General features: G+C 42.1%; 1 pseudogene; it reads left to right on the top strand.

Moving 5' to 3' along the window:
- Positions 1 to 15,684, top strand: part of LOC135210368 (ATP-dependent zinc metalloprotease YME1L-like) — a 365,863-nt pseudogene that overhangs the window by 279,090 nt on the left and 71,089 nt on the right.

Below are 15,684 nucleotides of genomic sequence, written 5' to 3'. Positions count from 1 at the left end.
GTTTCTCTCTCGGAGACAAGGTCTTCGAGTTCAAAGTCCTGTGCTTTGGGCTGACCACAGCCCCTCCGGTGTTCACAAGGGTCTTCTCTCTCATCTCAAGTTGGGCTCATGCTCAGGGGATCCATTTGCTGAGGTACCTTGACAATTGGTTGGTCTTTGCAGATTCCAGAGAGAAGCTGCTGCAGGACAGAGATCGTCTGCTTCAGTTCTGTTCTGGAACTGGGCATTGGGGAGAACCAAGAGAAGTCAAACCTCGTACCCAGTCAAAGGATCCTCTATCTGGGCATGGTCATCGATATGGCAGTTTCAAGGGTTTTCCCATCCGATCAGAGGTTGGAGAAGTTGCAAGTGGTGGTATGTGACTTCCTGTCGCAACCGGATCAGTCAGCTCATCAGTGGTAGGTTCTTCTGGGAATTTTGTCTTCTCTGGAGAAGCTGGTCCTTCATGGGCAACTTCTTCGGTCTCTGCAATGGAGACCGAGGGAATTCCTGGTCTCCAGGTGGGGACTCTCCCCTAACAAGGGTTCTTCTGTCTCTAGAAGTGAGAGAAAACCTTCGTTGGTGGTTGGATAACTGGAATCTCTTGAAGGGTGTTCCTCTGTGTTCTCTTCCCTCGGACTTCCCTCTGTTTTCAGATGCCTCCCTCGTAGGTTGGGGTGCTCATTTAGGCAGCCTCATTACCTCTGGAGTTTGGAGGACAAGCAGCAGCCCCTTTGGGTGTGAAGGTTCGGGAGAAAGTTGAGGGACATTCTGTTGTTCTCATGTCGTAAAACACCACGTTGGTCACTTATGTGAACAAGCAGGGGGGGGCCTGGTTTCATGTCAACTTCACGCCTTGACTGTCGAGGTTCACGTAGTGGGGGTGGGCGGTCAGCATATCTTTTAGATAGGCCTCATCTAGTTTGGATAAGATTATCTTAGGACCCTCTGTACCCTTAAGTTCATCTCTATCTATTCTTTCTGCTACTTCTTGGGCTTTCCCTTTTAAGTTCATTCTTATCTCTATCGCCGGGTATTTTACATCTCCATACAACAATAGCCAATCTTTGACTTGACCTCTCTATCCTTTGTACTCTTTTGTATCCCGCTAAATCTCAGACATTCCCTTCTCTATCTAGTCTCCCTTTGTTCATTATCTGATCTGACCATCTTTAATCAACCATGCTCTGCTACCAGTTTGAATAAAAAAAAAACCCAGCTTAATCTCTTTCCTTTTGAACACAAATGTGCAATCTACCCACCTGTTCACGTTCTCCAGTCCCAGTATTCTCCAGCTTACACCTTTGAACAACACCACAAGAAGACTTATAAACTCAAGTACTCCGATCAGACAGAGAACTCTTTCCTACCAATGAAACAACCCTCACACTTGTCTCTTTCTCCACTCTGTTATTGTTTACATTCCACCTGATGCTGCCACCATCTTGTCTTCTGTGACGCCACAACACAAATACGTCAATGGGCACCTAAAATCAACCATGTGCTTACCATACATTGTACATCCACCCTATTTCAATAATGCAGAAAATAACAATAACAATAAAAATGAAATATGACTAAACTGATATATAATCAGCGTTGACCAAGAGTAATGGTTCTTGGTCTTTTAACTGGCCCAATCATAAAGCAAGATGGCCGATGTGCATGTGCAATAGTCAGTTTTGCAGTTTTGATGTAGGAAACTGGGTGCAGCTTCTCTGAAGACGACAAAATGCCCTTTTGTATTTGAGTCCATTATACTCTTTATCACATGTTATAGGTTTATCATTATGGCAGCCGTAAAGATGTTCTAGTCCCATGAGTTACTGACACATACCATGGAGGGTAACTCCTTTGAGGATTCAACAGCAACTACCAAAAATAGGTTTTTCCTATGTCAAAAACTGTTTTTTCTTTGTTCCATGGGCCTCACAAAAGCATTTGATCATGTTTGCCATAAAAAATGTTTGATATTTTAAGGCAGAGAAATGTGCCTACTACTTTATATATAATAGAAATAATGAAAAACTGGTATGCATCCCAGAAGTTGTGAGAGTAATATGGGGAGACTCCCTTTCCTCACTATTTCAAATAAAATGTGGTATTAGGCAAGGTAGCATTCTGTCTGCTTTATTATATGGATTTTATATGAATAATTTAAGCAGAAAGTATTTGCAAAATGGTGGAGGATGTACCATAGGTGAGACCAGAATCAATCACGTTTTATACGATGATTACTTCATGTTACCTAGTCCTTCAGTAAAAACCTTTCAAAAACAAATTGACGCATGTATGCTGTATTTTGAAGAGCAGCACCTTATGGTTAACACTAAAATGACCAAAGTAATGACACTTACATTAAAAAGATTCATTAACTGGAGATCCCAAGTTGTATGTTGATAAAGAGAAATTGGAAGTCATCCAGTCTTTCAAATAGTTAGGTATGCACGTCAAATATGACCGTAAGGATGATGAGCATATCATGTTATTATGCCGCGGCCAATGTGTGAGAGGCATTCTGTTGCTCTGGAGCTTTTTATATTTGTGGTAATGGTAAAGTTCACCTGTTTAAATCATTCTGCAACTTGCTACATATATGGCATTCCACTCATGCTAGAAAGTAGAAAGGATCCTCTGGACAAACTTCTTGTCCATTATAATAATTCATTGAGACTTTCATGAATGTTGACCGGTGCTGTGCCATTCTCAACATTTTAAATTAAGCATTCCTAAATTTCAAGAACTTTTAAGGAAAAATACAGTTACTTTGTTCCTTTGGCTAAGTAAGACAAACAATAGTCTTATAAAGCAAGTTTTAATGGTACTTTTTGAGAGGCTCAACAACATGTTTACAGCAGAGTATTCTCATTTTTGGTGAGCCTTAAAAGTGAAAATTAGATATGTAGTTCATAATTAGTTTATGTGGTATAATTTATTAAGATTTTGAAGAAGTTTTCTAATAATATGGATTTGTATTTTATAAAGTGTTACTAGGTATGCAATATTCTCTGTAAAGTTCTGTCTTAAAGATGTATATTGGTATCTCTTATCAGTGTATGTATATGACTTATAACTGAAATAAAGAATTCAGTTTAATTCAATAATGCTATTTTACTAGAACGTAGGTGAAAGATGTAATTATGATGTTAGTGCTAGGACTACATAAATTCTAGTTTGTTTTCCATGAATATGTATTACAGATATTTTTTAATGTTATTACACTGATGTGATTGTAAAATATATTGTAGGTCCCTATACCTGACTTGGCGGGACGTGAAGAAATATTTGAATACTACCTTGGAAAAGTGAAAATTGGCGATGATGTTGATCGGAAGGTATTGTCAAGAGGCACAACTGGCTTTACTGGTAAGGAGTTTTGTGAGTAATAAGCTGTAGGTAAAATGGTAAAAATAATTTGCTGGGGACAATTTCAGCTATGTAGTTGAGAAAACCCTGTACTGTTGTCTGTCCTTGTGTGTATGCATGCATAATTGTGCTCAAAACCCTGGAATGATATGAAGTTAAAAGGATAATTATCTGGGCCAGTGCATCTCTTAAAACATTTGAAAAACATACAAGAATACAGAAAATTTTTAAAAATTAAAATGGATATGTGAGCAATGATCTGAATGGTTGTCTGTTAACTGTTCTCGACTGGGGAAGGGTTTAAGGGAAATAAGAAAAATCATCTAAAGATTTAGCATTGTAGAACTTTGGAATTTTTACATTCAGAAAACTACTAGCATGGAATCTAGTGCTTTGAAAGTAATCTTTGTTAAGTTTTTAGTTGTAAATCCTTGTATTGCATTACACTCCCTGAACACCTGAATTAGCCCTGGTCATTGACCAGCCCAAACTATATCCCCACATATTTACCCACTAAGTGGGTAATTTTAATTGCAGGCGTTACCAACGCTGTAGGTAAAATCTAGTCAAATGAGTTAGTTACCTAAGTTACTGTTGGCAACGCTGCTGCAAATACTACCAGAGGCTTGCTCCCTCAATTGTTATTCGTTCGCGTAGCGAGCCGGACATGGTTCTGCTCCCAGCGAACTTTTGGTTATGTAGCCCGACCCTCAAAGTGTTTACTGAGGTCTTGATTGGGTTTTGATATCCTTGCCTTTCGTTCACATCGTCTCTTCCGATTTTCCCCGATTTGGATCGTATTTCGATTGTTTTTGGAACTTCTCTGTTATTGTCGGAGAATGGTCGAGCCTCGCCAACAAATCCTTACTTCAATCTCTGCTTCATCAGCCTCGCCTCCAACAGTTGCGGGTTGAGATGTCAGCAAACTTCGTTCCTGTCTAGTGCAGTAGGATGAGTACCCTCAAATGACAGACATTCCTTTTGTTCTAGCTGTAGGGAAGTGTAATGTATGTCATACAGAGGTGTATAGAATGTAAGGATTACAGTAGGGCCTCGATAATCGTGGGGGATAGGGCCCAGAACCCCCCGTGATAAGTAAATACCTGTGTTATCCTGGTACCCCCCTAAAATGCTTTTAAACTACCTACTTTAATAATTAACCCACCCAAGACCCACACTATTTTCAGTGTTTAATTAAACTGCCTACTTCAGTTCAAGCACCAAAATTATGTCTTCAACTATCACCTTAAACTAAATTCAAGACAGTTTCAAAGTTATTCTTTCCTATCTTCAATTTCCCCTTCATCAGATCAGCAAACAAAAGTATATTATCTAACAATTCCTTTCTGTTTTCATGATTTGGCTGCTGCACCAAACTAAAAGTACATAGTATATCTATATTGTGAATGAACATATTTATGATAAAAAAAAACATGATTTACTGTAAAGATTACAGCACCCAACTATAATACTAATGTATAAACAGCAAAATACAGCAATAAAAATTTATTTTCGTCTTTTGTTTATGTTTAGAATCAGCTGATGGACGTTTATTACCGAAAGAATTATTTTGGAAAACAATTTAGTTGCTAAAAGAAATGAATTTATTAATAGAATTATTATTATTATTAACTTTGTACATAATAGTTTATAATATGATACAGTAATTCATATTTCATTGAGAGAGAGAGAGAGAGAGAGAGAGAGAGAAGAGAGAGAGAGAGAGAGAGAGAGAGAGAGAGAACAGCTTGGGATGAGAGTAACTGTTGAATAGCTTGAGAGAGCAGCTTGGGATGAGAGTAACTGTTGAATAGCTTGAGAGAGCAGCTTGGGATGAGAATACTGTTACTAGCTTAGAATAACATAATGAAATTCGTATTTTAAATATTTTTATGGTGATAAGAAATGAAACATGGATAGTGATAAGACATTCTTTTGTATACTGTTATAATGTGATAATCATTGAGTCAACTATAAAAGTTGTATTGAAGCACAGTTTCGTAAATCACAGAATAATAGATCAGTATTACAGTAGACCCTTGACTCACGAACACAATCCGTTCCTAGACCTTGGTCGTGTTCCAAATTGTTCGTGACTCGGAGCTAATTTCCCCATAAGGTTTAATGGGAATAATATTAATTGGTTCTCGACCCCTACGAACCAATATATATTATGTATATTTTTGCCCTTAGTTTTACACAGATAATGTAAAAGTCAGTGTAAAAAACCTTAATATATCTAATAATATAATTTAAAATGGTAAACTAACCACTATAAAACGTTTGTAAAGTGAACACTTTAACTATGACTGGCGAGACTTCTGGCTTGACGGACAAGAGAAGAGGAGGGTGGGTGGGTGGGGAGGAGGTTATTGTGCGGAAGGAGACCCTCCCCCATCCAGGTCGGAGGAGATCTCGTTCCGAGATTAAACTCTTCTAGGAGGGTGGTGGGTGGGGAGAGGAGGTATTGTGCGGAGGAGACCCTCCCCCATCCAGGTCGGGGGGAGATCTCGTTCCGGAGATTCAACTCTTCTAGGTTTTTTGGTGAACATTTAATCACAAACTTTCCAATGTCTGTTGCCTTTTCCTTCCTTGCATAACTTTTCTGAAATGGCTCATTAATTTTCATTGAGCATATTCACGATCCTGTTCATAACAATTTTGTCCGGATGATACAATTCAAGGAAGCACTGGACATCATTCCACTTTTCCAATGTGGCTTTTATCACATCACTGCTGACATCTGTAACTTCCTCCCCAGCCTCCTCTTCGTCAGTTTGATTGCTCCCGAGCAAGTTGCTCCTGCTGCTCTTTGTGGAGTTGAACAAGTTCGTCCGCAGTCAAATCTTCTGAATGTTCAGCGACCAATTTCTTCAACATCTTCGTCGTTGACTTTGTAGACCCATACTGTTGCCCATGGACACAATTTCTTGCACAATCTCTGCATCGAAGCCCTCAAAGTCACGGACAGTTTACGCACTGTGGGCCAAAGTTTCCGCCACGCAGAATTTAATGTGCGGTACGTAACTCTGATACACTTGCCGAGCTTTCTCGCAGATGATCGGCTCGTTTACACTATCACCTGCCATCTGTTTCTCATGTACCCACTTCAAAATTATTTTTTCTGCCTCTTCGAGGGTTTGCGATCTCATCTTGGTTAGTACTGTCACTCCTTCGCAACATTTGCTTCTTTAATGGCATCCTTGTTTTTCAAAATTGTCGAAATTGTCGACTTGGCCATCTTGTACTCACTTGCGATATCGGTCACAGGGCGAAAACCACGTTCAAACTTTTCTATATAATTTCTTTCTTTATTTCAATGGTTATCTTCCTCTGCACCCTCTTCTCACCATCACTCTTCACACTTTCTTACTTTCACCACCACTCTTCACTTTCTTAGGGCCCATTATGAAGAAAATCACAAGTTTTTAGCGCAAAAAATGCTAAGCGAATTGACGAACGTCTTGTACACAATGAGATGAGACAAAGAGCGATGCGTGGGTGACGCCGTGCGTGGGCGGCTGGAGGATGGCTGTTCCCATGGCAACTCAAACGCTCTCACGTGTGCTGGGCGATTTCGCGCATTTTTCAAATGTTTGTGTCTAAAAATTAGTTTGTGAAACAAAGTGAATTGTTATTTTCCAGAAATTTCCAGCATTTTTCAAATGTTCATGTCTCAAAATTAGTTCATGACCCAAACAGAATTTTTATTTTCCGCATTTTTTTTTGTTCGTATCTCAAAGTTAGTTCGTAGGTCAAGGGTGAAATTTTACCTATAATTTTGGTCGGGGATCGAGTTGTACGTGGGTCAATGCGTTCGTGAGTCAAGGGTCTACTGTATAGTTTTTTTCTGTAAGAGAAGAGAGAGAGAGAGAGAGAAAGAGAGAGAGAGAGAGAGAGATTTTGCTATTTGCATTCATAGTATTTGAAAATTTGTAAATGAGATGTATCCTAAAAATGCATTTAGTCATGAAAAGAAGAAAACAGTAATTAGTGAATCTTGCTCGTACCAACGAGACTAGGTTTGGTGACGTCACGGTGGTCATAGGTATTTTTTTTGTGAATGAATATACATTTATAATAAAAAAATCGTTACTGTACTGCTTAGAGTGCCATACTGGAATATTAATGTAATCACATCAAAATAAAGTAATCATTGCATGCTGTAAACATGTAAAGTGTATTTTTGTCTTTTGAAAAATGCATTCCCCAAGGAATTATTCTTTGAAGAGGCTTTTTATTATGAAGATATGCCAATAATATATAAGATATGCATTTTATTATGAATATATGACAATGAATATATAACGGTAAAAATTGTTTTTATTACTTGTTTTACAACTTCGTCGCCGATCACAAACAACAATACGATAATCTAGGACAATTATCATTTGTATGACTGCAGTGTTCAGAGAAGTCGATTACTTATACCAAAACAGTAATGAAGTTCGAATTGAAAATTGATGTTTTCCTAAATGTTATTACTACTGTAATTACACTACTACTATTAAATTTCTAAAAGGTTAAGAATGACAAAGGTGCTGTTAAGTGTAACTCAATGTTTACATTTCTGCTGGCTTAGCCTACAACGGACAAGCCCTCGATGCTGCGATTCATACCAGTGATATAGATTGAGAAGTGGTCCAAGGAAAAACCCGTGATTAACTGAATCCGTGATTGCTAATCCGCGACTAAGTGAGGCCCCACTGTAGTTCATTAGATCACTTAGGACTACCAAGAGTATATAGAAGATAGCGGCAAAATCGCGAGTTAAGCCAAGAAGAGCTACAGTAGGATCGGTTCAGAATTGGAGGATAGAAAATGCTTAAATTGTTTGCTATTTCATGACAAAGCTAATTGAAATAAAGATAGCAGCAGTACTGTAGGTACACTAATCGTTCTCATTTAGCTCCTCTGCCTGTTCCAGAACCAGCCCTAAACAAGGTGCCCGTGGGTTTAGGAGAACCGCAAGCATAGATTGTAGGATCTGCCGGCCCCCCCAGCGCAGAGCAGGCATTGTTAAGCAGCAGATTCCCCCTTGAGGTGTAAGTTCTAAGGTTAATGTAAAGTTAGGCCAGGGACAGATAAGTAGCGTTAATAGGTTAAGTAGTGTTTGGAAAGAGAATATCAGGTTAGGTTCTCTAGGGTTCGGACTCCCTTGTAGTGTCTAGTGTGAAGGTTCGTCTTTAGAACCACCCTTGGTTTTATTTCCCGCTTCGAGTTCTTTTCAACAGAAGCTTCTAGTTCGTAGTTGTTCATTTGGATGTGGTTTCTGGTTTGGTTCAAAAGTTTTGCAAACCGCACCGTCGTCTTCGAAAGTACCTCATTCTGTCTGTGGGTAAATTTGGTTAGTCTTGCGGTAGTGGCAATCCTGGTGACCAGGTCTATTTCACTATTCGTATACGGCACGGTAATTATTATATCAGTTAATCTGTAGACAATGCATATGGTCTTTCGATAATTCAGTACAAGAGAAACTGCATAAAATTAACACAGTAGTCCAGCCTAAAGTATCCACTACACGTATACTACATGGCTGTTTAGTAATTACAATTGGCCAATCCTGGAGATGAATGCATTCTGACTTATGATGATTCGCTACCGGAGTAATTGAACACAAAACAAGAATCGAATCGTATAATATTCGGTACAAGAATGTAATTGAACGAGAACGAGAATCAGATTCGATTGTACTTCAGCATTGTTGGACTGTGTAAGCTTGCCAGCTGCTTAATCCAATATTGTATGTATCCTCATATTCGTATTGTCAATACGGTAGAATATTACTATTCTGCGGCGGCCTAGACTATGTCAGGTGCAGTTTTTCTATGCAGTTGTACCTTCTAAACAAGAATTTTAAGTAATTTTTATTCTGGCGACTGTAATTAACCCCCAGGGGCTCGTACTAAACACGGCAAAATACATTTGACGCACCAATTCCTGGTAGCTTTCGTATTCGTGGGGACGAACTATGTGGAATGCTTATATAGAAAAGGGATTTTGACGAAGGAAAAATCTATTTCTGGGTGATTGGCTCGTGTCGCCCTATGAAAGTATCCTTAATATCATTCTTTCTAGGTAAAATTAGCCTAAAATTACCAGAGAAAAACAAAATTAGAAAATGTCAGTAAACTGACTCGCTCACTGTCTTAAAAAGAAGTGTTCGGTATGATATAGGGGCGAGTGTGGAACACTACCACGAGCCAAACACCAATTAGAACTTCCTATCAGAATCCCCCCAAGAGAGAGCTGATACCAACGGGCGATGCAGCCTCTACTACTACTACTAGAGGACGCCACGGACAGCAGCGCCCCTAGCGGACATCCTTAATAAAAACAGTAAAATACATCTTGTCCTGCAAGGGGGGGAAAACAAACCATAAAAGGGGGGGTTTCATAGGGCGACACGAGCCAATCACCCAGAAATAGATTTTTCCTTCGTCAAAATCCCTTTTCTGGGCTCAGCTCGTGTCGGCCTATGAAAGAGTACCAGAGAAACAGACAAGATTGGGAAAAAAGGGAACAATGAAAAACAGTTTAAAATGATGGATATAATATAAGTAAATCAACTACAGCATACAAAATTAAGCACTTTAAAATTAAACTAACTTTATTTTAAACAGTAAAACAAAAATCAATAAAATGTTAGTAATCTTAAAGTACTTAAATAGTAATTACAGTAAATTACAGAGATGCATGTAAAATAAGGAAAAAATGGGATTTACTTAACAAATTTACAAAATATATACACTCATGTGTCCTACCCTAGCATAAAAATAAGGGTAGGTACACTGAAATCCATCATCAATACAAATATTCCAAAATATATACAAACACATTGTGACTGAAGTTCATCATAAATACAAAATGGTGAATATATACAAACATATTGTGTTCCTACCCTAGCAGTAAAAACTAAGGGTAGGTACAACTGAAGTACATTATCAGTACAAATGTGGATGTCCCTAGCAAAAAAATAAGGGACAATCCACTATATGATACAACGGCTAAGGCTATGATGTTTTGAGTAGCCTGACGATAGGTTGAGGCTGTTGGCTGATGTAGTAGAAAGGAGGACCTGGTCTATACTACAAACTACTAAACATATCAGGGGAACTATGTTTCCCGCTGCTACTGCTGAAAAACTTTAAAGATTCCAAGGACTTTAAATAATGCCGTTTAAAGACTGTCGGGGATTTCCATCCAGTATACTTTCTAAGATCCTCAAAGTTCATATGTTGGAAATAATTAATTGAGGTGGCTACTCCCTGATATCATGTGCTTTTGGGAATGACTCAGGGTTGGCTTGTTTAATGAAGTAAAGGATTTGCTGTCTAATGCCTTTTTAACTGATAAAGTACCACCTTTTTCTCTCATGAAGAGAGCACCTGAGGATCTAGAAGAAGTACGAGATAGAAAGGCTCTAAGAGTTGATACTGGGCAGAGAGAAGGATCCTGTGGAAGTGGGATAACCTTCCAAGGAGCCCACCTTGCAAGAGGATCTTCATTTTTGGCTAAAAAGCTACGATCCGGAGCAAGTAGAAACTTCTCCTGATGGGAGGAATTCCACATGACCCGCATCCCTGGATAGAGCCGACAGTTTCTGAAATTCTAGCTCCTGAGGCTAGGCTTAATAAGAATAATGTCTTCCTCAGGAGCATTATGAATGTACAAGATGAGTTGTCAGTATCTGAAGCTAGTTCGAGACATCATTTAAGACCATGAAACTGTAGTAGGCCTCTGGGAAGGTCTAAGTCTAGCACAGGCTTTAGGGATAGATGTGAAATAAGATTCAGTTAAATCTATCTGAAAAACCTACTTGAAAGATTTTCTTCAAGCCGATTATGAGTGGTAATCGTGCCTAGCTGCTAAACCTTTTTCAAATAAGGATCTGAAAAAGGATATAGCCAAATACTGTCAGGTTGTAGTGTTCGATTCTCTCAAGAAAAGATGCTAATTTTTTAACAGCTGAGTCATATTGTCTAATGGTTGACTCTCCTTATCTGATTCTAGGAAGAGAATATTCTGTGGATCAATGTCAGCATCTTTATTAGCCGCAAACTTCATGAAGTCCATAAAGTTAGGGTCTGAGAGTTTCCTGAGGAAGCGAACACAGTCCCTCATTTGTACTGATTGTGATAGTTTGGGATTGGGGATCCGTTGAGGTCGGAGACCCAATTTCCAAAGAAGAGGATACCAGTTGCTCTTGGGCAGTCCGGTGCAATCAGAGCTACTATCCCTTTGAAAGACCTTAGTTTGCTAGGACTTTCAAGAGAAGATTCACTGGAGGAAAAACATAAATTCTCCTCCACTGATTCCAATCCAACGACAGGGCGTCCGTGGCATAAGCCAGAGGGTCCAGGTTGGGGGCCACATAGCAAGGGAGCTTGTGGTTCGCTTGTGAGGCGAAGAGATCCACTTGGAGACCTGGGACTCTCCGGCTTACCCACTGGAATGACCCGACGTTCCAGAGACCACTCTGATTCCAGAGGAACTGACCGGGACAGGGCGTCTGCTATCACATTTCTTACTCCTGCCCAGGTGAGGTGGCAGACAGATGCCATTTGTGTTTGTTTGCTAATGCAAAGATGGCTATCATGACATGTTCACATGTTTGGATTTGGACCCTCCTCTGTTGATGCAATGAACTACCACTGCACTGTCCAAAAACTAGCCTTAGATGAGACTTCTTCGGGGGAAGCAGTCTCTTCAGAGTAAGAAATACTGCCATTGCTTCCAACACGTTTATGTGGAGCTGGCGAAATTGAACTGACCAAGTCCCCTGAACCTGTTTGAAACTGAGAGTATCCCCCCCACCCGGACAGGGATGCATCCGTGTGAATGGTTCGCACTGGGAGGGGATATTGAAGGGGTACTTTCTCTTGGCTAAGTTCTTTACTTTTGACCAAGGCCGTAGTTTGGTTGCGGAGGATCTGTGGAATTACTGACAACTTGTCTCGATATTTGGAGTTTGCTTTTGACCGCCAAATTCGATTTAAATCTTTCAGCCTTGCTTTCAGAAGGATATCTGTTACCGAAGCAAACTGAAGAGACCCTTAGGATTCTCTCCTGGTTTCTTCTTGACGTTTGTTTGCATTTGAGGAATTGCCTGACAGATTTTGCTATTTCTTCCGTTTGACCACTGGAATTGATAGATTGTGGGAAGACAAATCCCATTGGATTCCTAGCCACTGAAACGAGATTCCGGAGTAAGTCTGGATTTCGTTTTGTTTATCTGGAACCCCAGATGTTCAGAAAGTGAACTACCTTTTTGGTAGCTTTGAGACATTCCTCGACTGTTGGTGCCCAGATCAACCAATCGTCGAGGTATGCCGCTACCATGATTCCCTGAGCTCTCAATTGTTGTACAACCACTTCTGCTATCTTTGTGAATACCCTGGGGGCTACATTCAGACCGAAGGGCATCACTTTGAATGAGAATGTCTGATTTCCTAGCCTGAATCCTAGGAATGGGCGGAAGTGCCTGGCTATAGGGATATGATAGTATGCGTCTGTAAGATCGATGGAGCATGTGACGGCTCCACGCGGAAGTAAGGTCCTTACTTGCGAGAGGGTAAGCATCTTGAACTTGTCGCAACGAATGAAAGAGTTTAGCTTTGACAAGTCTAAGATTACCCTTCTTTTTGTTGAGCCTTTCTTTGGCACGCTGAATAAGCGACCTTGAAATTTTAGATGTTTGACTCTCGCAATAGCTCCTTTCTGAAGGAGTTTCTTCCGCGTAATCTATCAATTCCTTTGACGGTATCTGATGAAAATGATTTGATTGGAGGAGGATCTTTGATCCAACTCCAGCCTAATCCTTTGGACACTATACTCTGTGCCCAATTGCTGAACCCCCACCTGTGGCGGAAGAGGAACAGCCTCCCTCCTACCTGGGGAGCCTCATTGCTGATGGCGGGTTGGCACCACGCCCTCCTCTGAACAGTCTACTCCTCGTGCCCCTTCCTGCGCCACGCTGACGAAAGTAAACCTCTCGCCCTACCTCTCGGTTGAGAGTAGCCTTGAGCCTCATAAGCAGGGTTGAAGGCCGGCGAGATAGCGTAGGAAGTGGATGGTTGATTGCTGGGGCACCAGGAGGAAAGGTTGGTTCTGCTTAGAGGTGGAAGGTTGTCCCTGTTGGGTAACTGGGGACTGCCTGCACAAATTGCTGCTGTTGCTGGAGTTTTTTTTTTATATGGCTGGAACCTCTTACCAGCCTTCTTTGGTTTCTTGCCAGCAGTGGGAACGGATTCCTGTTTCCTCTTTGAGGAAATACCCCACCTAGCTCTAAGGCTCTGGTTGAGTCTAGCAGCTTCGTGGTGTACCTCGTTCACTGCGGACTCTGGGAAGAGATCCGCTCCCCACATGCTTGCAGCCAAGAGTCTATTAGGCTCATGCCTGATGGTGCACTCTTGTAAGACATGCTTCCGGCAGTTCCTCCTAGCCTGGAAGAAGTCAAAAGCGTCCGTAGAACCGTCTGAAACTGAGATTTCGCCAGAATCTTGAACAGCGGTTCCGTAGCGTAAGAAAGGGCAGCCATTTCTGTGATGATGAGGGAATTGAGGGACCTGCCCAAACTAGTTCGCGCATCGAACTCTGCCTGGATTAGGGAATCCGGCAGCCTAGGTAGTTTCTCACCGAACTGGTCCATGGCGCAGTCCGGCTTGAGTTTACCCAGCGTGAATGTAGCTGGCAAGTTTTCCCACAATTCTCCGAAGGCCGGGAAGAGCGGAGAAGTAGACTCCGCCTCCCTCAACTGTGGAATGGGCTCATCCTTGAGGACTGCCTGAAGGGACTTCTCCACTAATTTCGTGGCGAACGGAAGAGAAACCTCCTCTTCCGTCGCGAAAATAGTGAAGGGACTCTTGTAGGCCTGGAGTTTAGTGTTTAGTACACTCCCCCAGTCCTCAAGGCAGTGAACCCATTCCCGCTGGGCGTGATCTCTACTATAAAGGACTGAACTCCTTAGAGATTTTGTCTTCTCTCGTCAGAGCCGTTGGCGTCAGCCTAGCATACCCGATGAAAAGGCTGCGTCAGACCCGAGGGTAGAACTTGAAGTCCTCAATCCTTCGAGTTCCACACTCCGAGATAGAGATCATTCCGTCTTTAAATGGAGCGTAGGCAGCTACTCTCCATGGGTTCTCCATAGAGAAAGCTGGCAAGGAGTCATATGGCGGGAGTTGAAGAATCCCCGTGCTAGATGCTGGGGAGACTGGGGGAGGAGCCTGAGCTAGCCCAGCTACTCGGTCCTCATTTTCTCTCATTCTATTAGAGAGATCCTGGATTGACTGTCCAGATTGAGACAGACTGTTTGATAACTGCGCAAACATCTGCTCGAACCGCGTTCCCAGTGCGGAGATTTGAGAGCCTACTAGCACGCCCACCTGTTCCATCACCCCTGCTGAGAAGTAGAGGGATCGAGGTGCTGGTGCTTGCTACCCCTACGGCATAGCCGGAGTGGAAGCAGTGGAGCGGGAGAAGGCAGTGACTCGGTGGGAGCGCGAGCCTTCTCCTTCGAAGCCTTGCTTCTGGAGCTCTTTGATTAGAAGAGCTCGGCTTTGCTTCACCGCATCGGCATAGGAAGTAAGTCGACGACTTCCTAGCCGAAGAAGACAAGAACGACTTACCTAGAAGTCGACTTAGATAAAGTCTTCGGTTCTCTCTTTCCCTTCTCCTTAGGAGGTACAGAGAGAGCGGGAGAGCGAATAGGGATCTCAGATCCCGCAAAGCCTTGGAATGAAGCGGAAGAAGAGGGGACAGGAGAAGATCCAGGAGCGCCCAAGAAAGACCTTGGGCGCCCGACATACCTACCTCAACCAACAATTCCTCCCCACCTACCACCATGGGGCTCAAGGTTAAGGTCCAGGGCAGCGACGTCCGGGACCGACTCCTGGGGAGGCTACGACCCCAAATGATTGCTGGAGGTCTTGCTGGATGGAGGCTATCAGCGGGGCAGCGGACAAGGGGTCGACGTAACCCGTCGACTTCCCGCGAAGGGGATCTGGACGCCAGCTTCCTGTCCAAAATGTAGGGCTGGCCCTTGGGCGGCGTTCTTCCCGAAGCCGCCCACCCACGCTTTCAGGGTGGCGAGGGCGACTTCCCTCACACACCGCTACCGCCGAAAGAAAGGTGAGATTAGCTGCCAATTGTGGAACGGGGTTAACAAACTTACGACTAGAAGTTGTTAGTTAAATCCTAAGTAAGCCTATAATGGACTTACCCCATCTCCCAGCTGACGACCAGGTCGTAGCAGATGGCGCAGGCTTCAGGGTGCCAGACAATCGTCTCGTTGAACGACGTGGCACAAGGGGCGTGAAGACCTGCATTCATCATGTCCAC

The sequence above is a fragment of the Macrobrachium nipponense genome, chromosome 39 (assembly GCF_015104395.2).
Source record: "Macrobrachium nipponense isolate FS-2020 chromosome 39, ASM1510439v2, whole genome shotgun sequence".
Taxonomy (NCBI): Eukaryota; Metazoa; Arthropoda; class Malacostraca; order Decapoda; family Palaemonidae; genus Macrobrachium; species Macrobrachium nipponense.
Note: the sequence above shows the minus strand (reverse complement) of the source record. Positions and strands in the feature narration are given on the sequence as shown.